This window comes from Anopheles arabiensis, chromosome 2 (genome assembly GCF_016920715.1).
Source record: "Anopheles arabiensis isolate DONGOLA chromosome 2, AaraD3, whole genome shotgun sequence".
NCBI classification, from domain to species: Eukaryota; Metazoa; Arthropoda; class Insecta; order Diptera; family Culicidae; genus Anopheles; species Anopheles arabiensis.
This window is the reverse complement of record NC_053517.1, coordinates 75,988,672-76,005,271: the sequence shown is the minus strand read 5'-3', so window position 1 is coordinate 76,005,271 and position 16,600 is coordinate 75,988,672. Positions and strand designations below refer to the sequence as shown.

The 16,600-nt window shown below is 43.2% G+C and overlaps 1 protein-coding gene across 5 annotated transcripts in view; it reads left to right on the top strand.

Annotated features, from left to right (window-relative positions):
- Positions 1-3,190: 3,190 nt before the first annotated feature.
- Positions 3,191-16,600, top strand: part of LOC120898728 (myb-like protein Q) — an 84,352-nt gene continuing 70,942 nt past the window's right edge. For 2 of the 5 annotated variants that reach the window (XM_040304961.1, XM_040304960.1), the window contains exons 1-2: positions 3,191-3,504; positions 6,059-6,857. The gene's annotated coding sequence lies outside the window, so the exon portion shown is untranslated. Of the gene's footprint in view, positions 3,647-6,058; positions 6,858-16,600 lie in introns of all 5 variants that reach the window. The other 3 variants (XM_040304959.1, XM_040304956.1, XM_040304957.1) reach the window with 2 other exon arrangements.

The window sequence follows — 16,600 nt, the reverse complement described above, 5'->3', positions numbered from 1 at the left end:
ATATTTAAAACAAAAAAGAAATTAAGAATAAAAGAGACATAATTAGAAAGAATAACAAAGAGCCGGAACATAAAATTAGAAATTAAAACCGCGGTAATGTTCATTCAATTGACGCAAACAAATTAGCCACGGGTCGTTAATGCCACACGCTGTATTGCGGAAAGATATTTTAAGAGCAGTCCGATTTCTTAAACACCTGGAAGGAACATACCAACTAAGTTGGGAAAGCAAGTCTGCAGCATTTACAGGTGTCCCCCGAGATACGACTGTATTTGGGACCGAAAAAATGTCCCAAAGCAAAGCGTAAGTCGAAAAAGTCGTATGTCGAATATCTATGAATATAAAGTTTATAACCGAAATTGAAGAGTTGGAATTTATGATATCGTGTATTTTTTTTAAATAATGTTCGATAATGTAATAATTATATTTTAAAAACCGCACGCAATATAGATATTCAAGATAGGGTAGTTGTGGAATCTTTGGAAATGTATGTATAACGGTTATCAGCTCTGATATTCAAAAAAAAACATAAATTTCTTGTCAATGACAACTTTTAACTGTCAAAATCAAAATCGTCGTATCTGCGAATCGTCGTAACTCGAGGGGGTCGTAACTCGGGGAACGCATGTACACTATATCATTAATTTTGACTCTCCAACATCGGTTATTAACTTGATATATACCACTGATATTCGATATACCACTATTTAGACTTACGCCTTGCGTTGGGAATTTTTTCGGCCCCAAATACAGTCGTACCGCGGGGATCGCCTGTACTTAATGGAAATCCAAAAGAATTTTGAATGTCCTATCCAAAAAAGGTGAAAGCACTTTTGAAATCGTCCCATAATTCACCTATCTTGGGTCAAATGTCAGCAACGACAATAGCATGGTAGCATAGTTGCGCGCAAGGATGCTGGCTGCCAACCGGTCACTCTACAGCCTGAAAAACAGTTCACCTCAAAGAACCTGTCGCGACGGACGAAGCTGGGACTATACAGTACCAATATAGATCCGGTATTCACATACGCCTCTGAGACATGGACACTGTCCAAATCTGATGAAGCCCTCTTAGCCGCGTTCGAGAGGAAGATGCTCAGAAGGATACTTGGCCCCGTATGTGTGGAAGGACAATGGCGGAGCCGCTATAATGACGAGCTATAGGAGATGTACGGCGACCTCACTGTCATACCGCATATCAAGCTCGCCAGGCTCCGGTGGGCTGGCCATGTTGTACGCATGGAAACGGACGACCCAGCCCGTAAAGTCTTTTTAGGACGTCCACAAGGATAGAGGAGGCGTGGTAGGCCCAAATAGAGGTCACATAATGGCGTGGAGGCGTCCGCCATTAAGGCCGGGATAACGGACTGGCAGACGAAGGCGCGAGACCGTGAGCGGTTTCGGACGCTCCTGAGGCAGGCCAAGACCGCAAAGCGGTTGTAGCGCCGGATAAGAAGAGAAGAAGAAGAGTTTCTTATCATTTGGTTTCAACCGTTTAGTGTAGAGGTGTGCCCCAAGAACCAGAACTGTACGATTCATTCAAAGATTCATCCTAAAGAACAACGACCTACGTTCATCTAAAATTCATCTAAAACTTTTACGCGCCTGCTGTTCAGCTTCGCTCTCGTCCGTTACTTGCCCTGAACCGTAGTCGAACTGGATATGGATCTAGAGACCCCCTCAACTCCATGATTAGGGTGTTTAACGAAGTTCGTCATTTGTTTGATTTTGGAACCTCAGTGCAATCCTTTAAAAACTGCCTTAGAAGCGAATTATTAAGATGATCTTACTACTTATTTTAATCTAATATTAGACTTAAGAACATTCACACGGATCCATTGTTATCCATTAAACGAGTAATAAACAAATTAAACAAATTAATTAAATTAATCAACGTTCATCTTTATAAATCAAAATGTACTGAGTTGATCATGAAAATAACGTCCTACCCGTCGAAAAAATGAAAATGTTTTGTACGCCAGGTCGTTCATTTCCACCATACAAATATGAACGTGAGCCGTATGACCAGGTCGTTCACGAAAAGAACGATCTATCCGTCGAAATAAAGAACGTCCTACAAAGCCAGGTCGTTCATTTCCTCTCATACAAATATGAGCGTGAACCGTCATACCAGGACGTTCATAAAAAGAACGTCCTACCAATCGTAATAAAGATCATCCTGATCTGCCTAATAATTTTCAAGATGTAGTACCCTAACTATGTTCTTCTTGCAAAATGAAACCATTTTACCATATTTTCTTCAACTGAAATGATCGAATGAATCGCGTTTCACGTTCAGTTCATTTTAATGAAAGAACCAGTTCGTTCACGTTCATGGAAATGAACTGAATTGCCCAAGCCAAGTTTAGTGCAGGTACGTACCGTTTCGATGCACCCATGCGATTGTTTCCATGCGTTCGTAGGAAACTGCCTAGGAACTCAAACTGCCACTCGTGAGATACCGGGAGGGTGATTGCCAGAGGGTGGGGTTGTTATCCGTCTTCTAGCTCAACAACAACAACATCACCACATTCAAAAAAACATTCAAAGTCTTTTCAAATGCACTCTCGCTATTGCTCTCTCTCTCTGTCTTTCTCTCTCTTTTCCGGTATGTTACGCTCTTTCCCCAGTATCTCTCGCTCTGACGCAGAACCGGCCGTATGTTCCCACTCGCTCGCACACCGCTGGCATACATTTATGCGGCTCGCATTCTCGTCGGCTCATCATTTTTTGCCCTTTTCTGCGCATCGCTGTCGGGCGCTCACCGCTCTCGTTCGCTCGCAGTGCGCATTCGCTCCCACCGTAACGCGCTGTCTCGCTCTCGCGCAGCACGCGCGCGCTCTCTATTGCGCGTTTTTTTGGCGGGATGGGTGTGTAGGGCAAGGTGCAAGTGGTGTTTGTGCTTGCCTGCGCCGTTTACCACATTCGTCGTCGTCGTCGTCATCGTCGTCGTCGCCGTTCGCATGCTGAGCGGGAGAAAAACCACCATCGCCCAACCATCCAACCGCACACCGCCCACCCTTACCAGAGGCGAAGAAAACGAAGGTAACGAGTGTACACTACTATAGCCCCGGATGGGTGCGTTCTGCCCGCCGGGGGGGGTGGGCGGCAAGGCGGGCTGGGCGGGCGGTCGTAAAAGTCTCTAGGCGAATTTATTTCATCTAATCAGCAACTCTCGGCCGCGGTCTCTGCTGTTTCACCGAGCGCTCGGAGCAGTTCGGTCGGGTTGTTGCTTTTGTGGTGTGTCTTCTAGGCTAGGCGCGCTCGCTCGTAAGACAGTGCTCGCGTTCCCGTTAGTGTGTGTGCCGCGCGCTACCCGTACGGAGAGGCACGCTCTAAGGAAAGGAAAGGAAAGCACGCACCGAAAGGGTTCGCGCAATCCCTATGCGGCGCCCGTCGAAGCGCAGCAACGCAGCGAAAGCGAAATTTTAAACAACATCCGTGAAAAGTGTTTGTTGCTTCCTTTCTGTGTGAGTGCGTGCGTGCCTGCGTAAAGGCCCCTTGGTAAGGCCCAGAGCAAGTAGATAGAGGCGAATTCTTTTATTCAAAAAAAGCGGAGCTCCTTCGTTGCGCAAAAATAACCGCAAAGTGTGTGCGTGTCCGTGTCCGTGTGTGTGTGTGTTTGTCAGTGTGCTCAGGAAAACGGGTAAGGGCGGCCACCATTGGACTGGTTCCCTGGAGCCGTGTTTGCCACCAGGAAAAACGGAAAACGGCTGTGTGCGGTTGCCAACCATTCTAATTCAAGCGCTGCTCGGCTCGCACCATTCTGGCCCGCGCCAGTGCGGCCAACTGTGTCTGCCTGTATTTGTGTGTGTGTGTATGTGTGTGTGTCTCTCTCTCTTTGGTTCAATTGTGCTGCCCATTGCTCTTCGCAGCGCGGTACTTTTTTTGCCTATGATCAACAGTTTTGACAGGTGCTTTATCGGTCTACAAAGTGTGAGTGTTTGCTTTTTTTGCTTCAACCCCTATCCGTACCCATTCCCACCCCTTTTTTTAAAACCCCGTTCATTGATGAAACGGCGCGCAGTGTAAAAAACAAGTCCGACGACTGGCTTGTCAAAGTGGTAGTAGTAGCAGCCAAACAGCAGCTCCAAGGCATGCTGAGGTGTTGGAAAGCAAAAGAAAAGAAAAAAACAAACGGCATCTTTGCTGTCTGTGTGCCACGAAAGAACCTGTCACAAAGAATTAGCAATTGATAACGAAAGAAGGCAAACAATCTACCTCTGTGTGCGCTAGTGTGTGTGTGTGTGATGCATCTTGTTCGGTATTGTGCGAAAATGGCAAAGCAACCAATAAGAAAATCACAGCTTACAACACACAAAAAAAACGGCTGGTTGGCTGGCGGGGTCAGCGAAAGGACGAACGAATAACGCGGCGAATGCCGCGAAATAAAGAAACACACACACACACACATACACAGGGGGGAGGGGGTTTGACAACGAATCGCGCACAGCCTGTTCCACCCGCACCGCACCGCCATCGCTGGCGACGTCCATACAGCACGAAACAGGGGAGGAGTGGCATGTTGTCGGTTGTAGCATGCGGTGGCCAGTAGTAGTAGTAGTGATTGTGTGCGCGTTTGATAGCGGCGCGTGAATGGGGCGGCGCGAGAATGAGGTTCCCTCGGAAACAGAACTTCTTTTCTTTGCCCCATTTTTTTTGGTAAAACCAGCCCAAAACCAAACAACAAACAAATCGAACGAAGGAAAATAGAACAGAACAAAGAGTGCTGTTTTTTGTCTGATGAGGCTGGTGGAAAGGTGGAAAGTGCGTGAAAACAAGGTGTGTGTGTGTGTGTATGTGCTTATGTATCGGAGAAAATAGAAATAATTAGAAATATTAGACGATTTTTTAGCAGAGTTTGAAGTGAAAAGTGTAACATTATTAGACGAATATCCTTTTTTAATTCATTTTGTTTTGCCTGTAAGTTCGATTTTACCGTTTCGCCCAAAAAGTGTTTCTCCAGCTGTAATTGCTTCCTCTTTCTGTGTGTGTAAGGGAAGCACAAGTGGCCTAGAAAACGATGAGGCAACCGTGCAAAGCAAACGGGCCGAATGCGTGATGTGAAGTGAATCGGCGCGGGCAGTGGAACCAAATAGAAAAAAAACAACACAGGAGCAAGGTCTTGAGCACGGAACAAAAGCCCCAAACAACACACTCAACACAATTGAAATACAATTCTACTGTGCATGTGGTGCAGGGGGGTTGTTGGGATCATATGGTGCGATACAACTGCGCGCCACTTCCACTGCGCGCCACGACCGTCCCGAAATGGGGCGAGAAAAACACTGTCCAGCGAGAGAGATAACGCGCGCCCCGATATGGCGACCAATTGTTGCACCTCCCCCGACCCACCTTCTTCTATTGCCTTTGGTGGGGATGGTAATAGCAACACGGGGAAAAGGAAGGGAAGTTTTAAACAGACGAAAAATGAAACAGGGAGGATCTTTCCTGTGTGATCTTAAATTCAATATTTTTGGAACACTTTGAATAGCGATCGTTAACAGCTTGCAAATAGATTCAAATCGGAGTATTCACCTTGAAGCGCAAACGAATCCATCCCAGGCAGGGCTCCACCCTTCCTCCTCCTCCTGCTCCTCCATCCCTCTTTAAAGCGCGTATACGTTTGTGTGTGCGCCCGTTGTTGTTGTTTTTATCCGTTTTAAGGCCAAATGGAAATGATTGTGTCTGTGTGTTCGTACTGTCTGTGTGTCTCTGGCCGCTACGTGCCTGTGTGTTGCCACGCGGTGTGAAGGGCAACCCGGGGGGGGGGGGGGGGGGGGGGGGATGATGTGGTGCCGGTGGGTGCGGTGCAAAGTAGGCCAGCCCTCGACATGCGCGCTCGTGTGTGTGTGTGTGGTTGTGCGCGCGTTGAAGATGACTTACCCATTCTCCATCCCTCCATCTAGTGCCGGAATGGGGCGCCCTTGTGTATGTGTGTGCTATCATCTCCGGCTGCTATTTGTTCGATTGTTTTTTTTTTTTGTTTTGTTTGTTGTTCTCACCCTATCTTTCTCTTTTTCCCACCCTTGTGGCGTGTGGCTTCTCTTCTGTGTAGGTTTCGGCTTTGACTCGTTAACGAAACGCGGTGGCACGCGCGCGCGGCTCCAGACGGGGCAGAGCGGCGGCGGAGTGTTTGATATGTGCGCGCGTGCTACTTAGATGGAGCGCAAAGCGGAACAAAACATCGCGACCGTGTTGCGCACGCGCGCCCCCTTACGCGAGTGCTGTGCGTGAGTGAGCGAAACGGCGAAAGAGAGTGAGAGTGTTAGAAAGAAGTGAGAGAGAGAGAGAGAGAGAAAAAGATAGAGAGAGTGTGTGTGTGAGATAGAGAGATAGATAGAGAGAAGGCGAGTGCGCGCGATCATAACTGGCGCGAAAAGCTGTGACGTAACACGTGGTGTGCAATAATCGGGAAGATTTAATTCTGTGCCACAGTGTGTCCGTGTGTTTATATGTGTGTTTGTGTGTGTGTTTACAGTGTACACAGCTACGTGTGTTTATGTGTGAGAAGAAAAGGGAGAGAGCATTATTTTTCCGATGTGTGTGTATCTCGGTGTATGTGCCTGCGAGCCAAGTGATCTTTACAACAAATCTTCACTGTTTAGCCGTGCGCGTTTTATCGGAGCGTTTCTTCAAGGAGCTTCTTGCAAAACTGCCAACTGACAGCTTACACCCCCTTCCCGCCCAGCCATATGATCGCCGCTGATTAGACCTGCAACGCGCAACAACAGTGCTTGATAAGGCACCCCACCCCAAGAGCGGGCCATTACAAAAGAAGTCAATGGGCCACACTTAAGGTGTACGGTTTTACAGCAACAGATAGTAGGAAAAAGGGTTACAAGTTGATCGATAAGGTAAGTGTATTAGCGCAAAAGAAAGGAAGACAGCAAGACATTTCCTGAACTTCTGGAATGATATTCAAAATTGATGTTTTTACATTGGTGATCATCATGCTACATAATTGAAGTTGATCGTGACATTGCTATCGATCGAAACATTCTATTGGAGTTTGGAAGATCTTGATAGAGGCTACGCTTATATTTGGGTTATTTTTTAGAAAAACGAAAGTAAGATTATAAGAAACTTTGGTATGAATCCATTTCTAAGTTGAGTTCTGAAAATTAAAATCTCCCTGAGTCTAGTTGTCAAAATGATGATCGCTACCTCAGGGACCTCGCGGATACCAGTAGAGTGGTCTAACTTGTTAAACCTTTTCCATAATTTGGAGATCTTTGTTATCATTTGTTTTAATTTAGAGTCATTTGACAAGATTTTTACTTTTTTGTACTGTCGGTTTTAACAAATTTGAAACAAAATCCTTAGTATACTAGTATACTTTAAAGAACATCTCTCATTATCATCTTGAAAGTTAGCAGTAAGCTTCATCTATTGGTATCTTTCTCACAAACGATGGAAATGCAGATTTAATTCTGAAGAGCAAGGGTAATCCTAAAACCGATAAGGTGTATGTAGTAAGAAGGATTATACACAATATATTGAAAAAATAATTGGTGGCTTTTTGGAAACCGACAAAGCATTATTACCATAAAGCATACCCAAAATATCAGTAACAGTTACGTTACAGATTCGTGCAAATCGAAACGTTAAACTTCAAACTAAACACTTAGTAATATCTCAAAACCAATTCGATAGTTCATTCAGTATCATCATTCTGATACAAAAATAAACTAGGATATCGACGATTAGGAAGATACCAAGAAGTACCGTAGTTTCGTTTCGAATTACTAAGCAGGGTTCTAACACTAAGGGTAACTCTGTATTTGTATGTATGTTCCTCCAGCTATGCTTTGGTAGTTAAGCTGAACTTCGAAAAACGAAGAAGAATCTTTTTATTATAGATTTACTCGTATTTATTCCTTTTTATCATTCCCTTTCAGGGGTTTATAAGCGTTGAGACATATTATTGATTGTTTATGCTAAGAGAACTTTATGTAATAGGAATTAAAATTAAAAATTTAGATCCTATTGGGTTCATTTCGCTCTTTCCATGACATAGAGTTCACTTGCCGCGCGAAAGAGTCAATAAAGTGTCCCAAAACTATGAAAACCTCAAAAACCCTCTGAAATTAGGGGCCGATGGTCTTTACATTATCGAGCTAATTTATATTTTGATATAAGGCCAGATTCCAGTTTCGAGTGTGGTAAACTGGCTAATTGATTAGGTTCGATTCGAGTGTCGCGAAACCAAAAAACAAAACTTCCATAAAAATCAAGTAAAACATCATTTACTTGACATTGAGATGAATCGATTGAACACCTGTATATTTGTTGTGTCAAATGTGACGATTCATAGATGTAATATCTAGCCCCTTTTGAGTAACTAGTTGTGTGGATATGGTCATCTGGAAAAATTCACTATCTATCGCTCACAAAAAGGGGACGGATTTAACTCATTCTAGACCCTCTAATCCGGTTTGATATTCGGAACCCGGGAAAGAGAATGATCCAGATGAGTTTTGCACCAAGCTTTAAAAGGAATCATGGGCACCATCTGACATCTGACACCATACATGATAGTTTGGATCGTTTCTCTAGAAGCAGGAAAGCAAGTTCAAAGTCGATTCTGTTCGTCAAATTAAACTGCCAGCAAACACGAGCCAAGTCACATCAGCAAGTTACAGCAAAGGTAATTTCTGTGCTGTAATAAATGAAAAACAAAACAAAATAAATGCAACTTTTAAAGTGAGCAGAAATTAATAACAGTGGGAAACAGTGTTCGCTTTTTGTGTAATGTTTTCAAACGGAAGCAGTGCATGGAATCGTGGCCATGGAGTAGAGCTGTGGGTTGGTGTGTTTGCGTTTGTGTGCGCGCTCAGTAAGATCTGAAGTGGAAGATTGCTTTTTCTCGATCCTCGAGCCCCGATGTATTGCCGCCCGGAGTTATTGTTTGTTTGGAGGTTGAGGGATGGGGTGTGGGGCGGAGAGGTACCTCTAAATAAGACAAGAGTCTTTGCTGTCGGAAAGTCGGCATGGACAAAGCAGCAAAGGTGGGGTAAGAGGTGGAGGACATCCCTGAGAAAGGGAGAGAAAGAGAGCGAGCTTGGCGAAGAGGGAGAAAGCGGACGGCATTTAGCATTTAGGATTGTTAGGCAAGGCAGCGAAAAGTGTAGAATGTAGTGTGCAAAAACCAGGGGAAGGAGAAAAGGAGGTAGGGAAGTGGGGGAGGGCGTGAACGGTGAAAAGTTTGCGCGCGGAGCAGCGAGGAAAGCAAAACAAGAGCTAAAAATCGATATTTTATGGGCAAACGGGCGCAAGCATGGGAGGGAAAACACATTTTTGCTGAAATCCTGCTCTCCAGCGTAATGTTGCGCGAGGGCAACATGGCATTTTCTGAAGGTTGCTTTGCTGCTTGCCGCACAGGCCCCGCAGTGTGGAAGAAAAGCGACACAAAGACGAAAGAGACTGTTTGCGAGTTTTCATTTCCATTTCGTGCGCCCGTGGGTGGGACGAGAGATGGATGGAAATGGTTATGCTCTTATGTGTATGTATGTGTCTGTTTGCGTGTATGTGTATGTGTGTGTATGTATATACACAAATCCACATCGTTTGCCGTCGGGTTCCACACTGGTTCCACACTGGGTGTCCTTCATCGTTTTGGAGCGGTGAACGCAGATAAAGCGGCGAACGACGAGTAGCGAAGCAACAAGAAAACAAAAGCACAAGGGAACTAACAGAAAAGGGCCGCAGGAAACGGTCACAAACGGTGTGGGCGTTCGGTCGCTCTGTGTGAGGAAGGGGGCAGAGGGGAGGCAAAAAAGACACGAAAAAGAAAATGTAGAACGAATGGTAGGCAGCGGCAGGAAACAACTCTCGCCCGTGGTACGGGGCGCCCGGTTTTATGTGTGGGTTGTTAAAATACATACATACTTGGTTCTTTTTTGCCCTCCCCCCATCGTTTCCTTCCCTGCCCGTGCCCGAAAGAAAAGCGGGAAAATGTCAAGGGGGACACGCGGAGCCCCCTCGAGAGAACAGTGAGAGCGGGACGAGTGTAAACGAGTCGAAGAAAAATAAAACAAAAATAGTAAAAGACAGAAAATAGTAGTTTCGAAACGTCGAGAACCAGTAATGCGCATTTATACACTTTTATCGCGCATAGTACACAATAGCGCTAGTCGCGATCCATGCCACTAAAGGGGTTAGCGTGTGGCGGGAGGGTCGAGGAGGTTAGTGCAGCAGTCACAGAACGGACGAAAGAAGCAACAACGAACATCAGCAGCAGCAGCAGCAGCAATCGACTAACGGAAAGGAAGAAAAACGCGCGCGCACACACAAGCACGTTGGTGGTCGGTGATTGCGTCAAACGCAACAAAACGGAAAAACACAACGAGTATGTTTTGGGGAGAGATGGGGAGGGAGGACGGCTGGTTGTGCCGCTGAGCGCAGGAAGAAAGGGAGAGCCAAAGTGAGATGAGCCGTAAAAAGTAGTGCGAACGATGGGAAGGAAGGCCGGCAAACACAGAGACAACGCACGGGGCGGGCTTATGCGCTTATAGAAGCGAAAGCAATGTCTAGTGAGAGCGAAAATAGCGAAACGGGGGGAAAAGGGAACAGTGGGGCGGAAAGGACCAACGAAAGAAAATGGGGCGATAAAACACACAACAGTACGCTGCAAAAGTTTCGCTTCCAGGGTGCGATAATGCTGAGCATGGGTTTTAAACAATTAGTATAAACAATTGCATTGGTCTGTGCATGGTATAAAGAACTTGAAACTGAAAATTGATCTGAAAACAAAGATAAGGATACGCATAATATTTTTTTAACATATTTCACCAAATTAGATTACCTACATGAGGTGATGTAATAAAATCTACCTAGGCAATGTTCTACAATTCATTGAAAAGCAGCCTTTTGACAATTGCACTATTTATGAATTCGAAGATGGCAATTTCTTGCCGAATAATAATTATATATACCGAATACCGACGAATACCGAATAATTATATATAACGTTAAGAGTATGTTCTATCCAGCATTTTGTTGCATATACAGCATTGTGTTGCACTTTTCTTAAGATTACAAGATATCCTTCAAATATACGAGCCATCCAGCAACCATCCGATGGCAAAAACCGCTTGGAACGCCACTAATCGAAAATTCGGTATGTGATTTGTTTGGTGGGTTAAAGACTACTGTTACATTCAATACATTATATGGCATGTATTTCATTAGTAATGCAATACATTCAATCTCAAGCAAAGAAACTGGAGTACAGATGATTGTTAAATTGTCTGAAATCTTTGTCCATCACGAGTTCATACCTTGAACTGGACGGATTAGAATGTAGATTGAATATCCTGAACATCCTGTTTTTCCTTACTAAATGTTATACAGACAGAACCGATAAATTGGAGATAGTCATGTCCATGAGTGACTTTGTAGAATGTTGGTCTACTTAATATATGAATGAATTTGGCCAAATAACTTCGTATGAATATCATAATAAACAACATCTATCGCCATTTGATGGAAGTTTTCCATAGTTTATATTTTATTTACATAATTTTTCTCAAGAAATGTTACAATTTTATGTCTAGCTACGTCCTCAGCAAATTTCATTGATTGTCGAACTAAAACGGAATCGAATGTTTGAATTTGCTTTAATCGAATGTTTAATCAAAACGATCGAACCTTCACTCTAAATATGGAGATGTATTCTTGTGAATCTTTGAAGATTTGTGAATAGGTACACTGCTCATATACACTGCTGCTTTGTTCACGAATATTTCCAATTCCAACAGAAAAAATGTAAAAAAAGATCATACATTTTGCGTTCACATACCACGCATCTTCGTTGGATACAATCATCGTAATTGAACAAACTAATTCGTGCAATACAGGATCTTTTTGTAAGAAATGCAGTATATACTACTGTTAGAATATTCCGAATTTAGAAGCTATTGAAAAAATATGTTCAAACACGAAAAAACACTCTCTCGGCTTGTCAAACCAAAGAAACAAGCAAAATTTCGTGTTATCCATCCAGCGATAAATAGGTTAAATTCCTCGAAAAAGATTCACCGCAGGCTGCTGGAATTCGTAAAAACACTCGATAAACTGTGAAATAGTGGTGGGAGCTCATAATAGGACCTACCCGATTTCGATTCCGTGCCCGGAATCAATTCCGACGCTGAAATCGATTCAGATTCCAATACCTATTCCGAAGCCGATTCTGGAGTCGATTCCTGAGCCGATCACATCATTGGACTCAAACGCCTATTCTTATGGAGATGCCGAAACCGATTCTGATTTCGGAGCCGATTCCGATTCCGGAGCCAATTCCGGAACCAATTCCGTAATCAATTCCAGAGGCTATTCTAGAATCCATTCCGGAAATTGATTACAGGTGTCGCCCGAGATACGACTGTATTTGGGACCGAAAATATGTCCCAAAAGAAGGTGTAAGTCGAAATAGTCGTATGTCGAATATCTGTGAATATAAAGTTTATAACTGAAATTGAAGAGTCGGAATCTATGAAATTGTGTACTTTATTTAAAGTAATGTACTATAATGTATTAATTTTCCTCCAAAAGCCGTTTACATAATATAGATATTCAAGACCGGGGAGTTGTGGAATCTTTGAAAATGTGTGTATAACGGTTATCAGCCTAGAAATTCAAAAAATACATCAATTTCTTCTCAATGACAACTTTTAACTGTCAAAATCAAAATCGTCATATCTGCGAATCGTCGTAACTCGAGGAGGTCGTAACTCGGGGGACGCCTGTATGGGCCTACTATCCGGAATCGATTCCAGAAAACTTCGGAGCTAGCCGGAATCGATTCCGACGAAAACTTTATTTTTCCCACCACTATTGTGAAAACACGACTAATATTTTGTTAAAGAATCTCATGTGGTAGGCGTTTTGGTTTCTACTACACCGAACGTGGTCTACTGAGTATGCTATTCGGTAACTTGATACAGATTAGCCTTGCAAACTTTTATAAGCCCGGCATGAGCGCGTAGGTTGCAATGGCTGAAAAAAGTAAACATGGAAGATGTGTTGAAAATTTCCAATATTCTTAAATTTTTCTTAGTATTACGCATTTCAAGGAGTTTTTACCTTAAAATATTTTCGTCAATCTTACTAACTTATCATGTTTAATTTTGACTCCGCAGCAGGATTTATTTAGTTTATCATGCGTACAGCAGAATCCCACACGAAAACAACTCCAAACGATGTTTTTAAAAAAACATCATAGGTATCAATTCGTAGCTTTTTACACCGGCACCCACAGTCTGATGACAGCTCCACAGTACGCTTGCAACATTCCCCTAATCGATTGCAAAATTCCCCTAAGTGATTGCAAACATCCACAGCTTGCATGCAATATTCCCCTACCGATTTGCAACATTCCCCTAAGTGATTGAACTATTCCCTTATATGATTCGAAACCCTGTAACTCTTTCACAAAATATAGAGATCATTTAAATAATCATAACGAGATCCACAATCTTCGAAGTTTTCATGATTGCTCAATGATGTTTATAACCTTTTCTCGTTCCTTTCAAAACTGTTAAACTGGCCAATTCCCCTTCAACTATGTGATGAGGGCATAAATTGAAACGCACTGTACATAGTATACACGCGGACCGCTGCAGAACATGCTTTGTTACGGTGCAGGGAACACCGACTGCCGGGTGGTACGGACTTTCTTAAGCTCCCAAGAAAACAGGAAGATAGCAAATGTATTTGTATGTGTGTTTTTGTTTGTGTGTGCTTTCCGTTAAGACCGCGCACACCCAACGGCCACGGTTTGGACCACCCGAAAAGCTTCATATGGTGGAGACCGGTGGAAATAACGTTCCAGTTCCTACATTGCCTCATACGTTATGTACGTGTGTGTGTGTGTATGTGTGTGTACCTAGACGACGACTTACCGTGGAAAATGGAAAAGAAAATTAGGATCTACACATTTTCCACGAGCGTTTCGTCTTCTCGCCTGTTTTTCGCCCTGTCGTTGGTCGGTGTTGCTCACGTTTTTCCATTTTCAGCATTTCCTTCCTGAGGAGAGGGAGGGGGGAGGTTGGTTCGCCCCATCATCTTCCCAGCGCTCGTTCTGCACATCCAAATCTCTTTCTCTTCCATTTCGTTTCATTTTCTCCCCCAGGAGGAAAAGGGAATGGAAAATGGCAAAGAGTGCAAATGGAGATGGGGAGGAAATGTTCCTTCTCCGAAATACATTTTCCTTTTCCCTGCGTCTGCTTTTATCGCGTCTCGCGTGTGCCGATCGATCTTTCCCTGTGCTGCACACAATGTGTTTTTCTCTTTTTCCACTTCGGAACCCCGGGCCTCGTGGCCGCCTTGTTGGCCGCACGGTTTTCATCAGACCCGGCCGTTCGTGCAGCACAACATTCCTTGGGTTTCCAAATTTGCTGCTTCCTCCGATTCCTCCCGCGTTTTCCGCGTTTGCTACGTCCTTTCCCTTGCCTGGTTCTTAGATGGTGTGCGCTCTTTCTCTCTTTCTCTCTCTTTCTGTTAAGCGCCAGTTTTCGCTTCCCTCTTAGTATTCCGCTTTAGCTGCCACTGCTGTTTACTTCGATTTCTGCTCGAAACGACTTGGGTATGTCTTGCCCAACGACACAACAACACCAGCGCGCTCCATTCGCGGCACCTCCCGCTGTTGCCTATATATGGTTCCCCCGGTTCCTTCATTCGAGCATACGTGCATGTTTGTTTGGCTGTGTATGTGTGCATGTGTGTTTGTGTGTGTGCATTGGGGAGGGGGTACGTGTGGGTGTCCCTTCCTGCAATGCTTACTCGAAGCACTCCCTTACCCATATCATGTGCCCGTTTTATATGAGTACGCCACCCACTCGCTGCCGCTTTTCTTTGTTTGTTCTTCCTTTTTGCAATCTTGGCACACTTCATGTCAGCCCTTCGGCTTGCCGCCCGCTTTTGTACACCCATCCTCTTTATTACCCTGTTTTTGCCCCGCTTTTGTCAGTGTTTTCTGGTGTTATTTTCCTAAAGTCCTAACCACTTTTCCTGCCGCCGAAGCAAATTTTATGACAACTTTTTCGCTTAATCCATTTTGTGCGCTTACTTTTGTTTATATATTTTTGTTCGTTCCATCAACAGCGGAGGGACGGGGCCGCTCTTTGATAGTGTTGGTGGTGTTGTTTATGCTGTTGCTATTTTGACGCCCCCCCCCCCACCTCCATGCGTTGGCCCAAATAGCTGCGACAACAGCTGGCCGTAAAACAAAACGCTTTTAAAATGCGCATTTGTTTTCGTTTTGCGTTTTTGTTTGACGTTATTGCTTGCTGTTTTTTTTAATTTTAACATATACTTTTTTATTATTTAAAAACGTATTGGTCGTTGCCTATGAATCTGTTCAGCTGCTCAATAATGTGAATGCAAAGTCAGTCTAATCATGTTCTTATGATAGCAGCTCGTGTTAAATTAATAAGGGTTTATAATTACTTGTTTTTTATTCTTAAGGGACGGCAATCACTTATTTCATCATTCGGATTCATTTAATTTATGCTACGAAATTGATAGGCTGTGAAACATTTGAAAAGACATATAGGAGAGCACTAAAGCGTTATGAATATCCCTATTAACAATCTTTGAATGAATAACCGTAAAAACCATGTGTGAAAAAGTACTTTTAAAATCTTTAGGATATTGAGGACACGATCTTGATACTAATTCAACCTAGGGTACAGGGACCATTTCTATTGAGTCCTAAAATTCTGACGGAATGGCTGTTGCAATCAAGCAAAAAGGCAAGTTAAAAGGAAGATAAATTTGCTGACTAGATGGGCTTATGTTTATGTTTAGAAGCGTGCTGCTCGCGTAAATTAAGTTAATTTAGATCCATGTTCTTACCTCTGAAGCAAATCTGTTAGTTGTTCCTATTCTACCAACAATATTCAAACAATGTTGAGGAGAGATGTCAAACTGTTGGTTTGCGGCCCAAATGTGAGTCGCGACCGCTTAAGCCAAAGGTTTTTTTTATCCATTATCCTCGTAATCCTTTTCCTCTATCATCTCTCTATGCATGTATGCACAAAGAAGATAATAATTTCACAACGCCGGTCGAGTCCTAAAACAAAAATAAAAATGTATATTTTGCTGAAATTGAGCATTTCATTCTGGACACATTGTTGTTGTTTAGTAAAATAATGAAAATTTGTTTTACTTCATAATAAAATTCCTTTCTGCAGTTGAGCTAATAGCTCTGATTTTTGGTCCCAATAATAAATATGGGATTTCTAAGGAGATTAGCCGGAAGAGAGTTTATATCGTACGTAAATGCTATTCATAATCCATGCCAGCTAAAAAAAATGATAATCAAGATCTCATCAATATCAACATGAAATCTACTATTCTGCCATGAATAAATCAACCTACTATTGTTAGCTGGTGAGTTTTTGAAAATATCAGAGCCCTATGGCAAAATGAAAATAATTTTCAATAAACGTCATTTAGTAAAATGTTTCTTAGATTTCATAAAATTATGTTTAACAATACAGCCGGGTTCCGTCCCTAGTGAACAATTAATAAATAAAATTATTTTTGCATTAAAAATTTTACTGTTGTAACATAACAAGTGAAATGAAAGGAACTG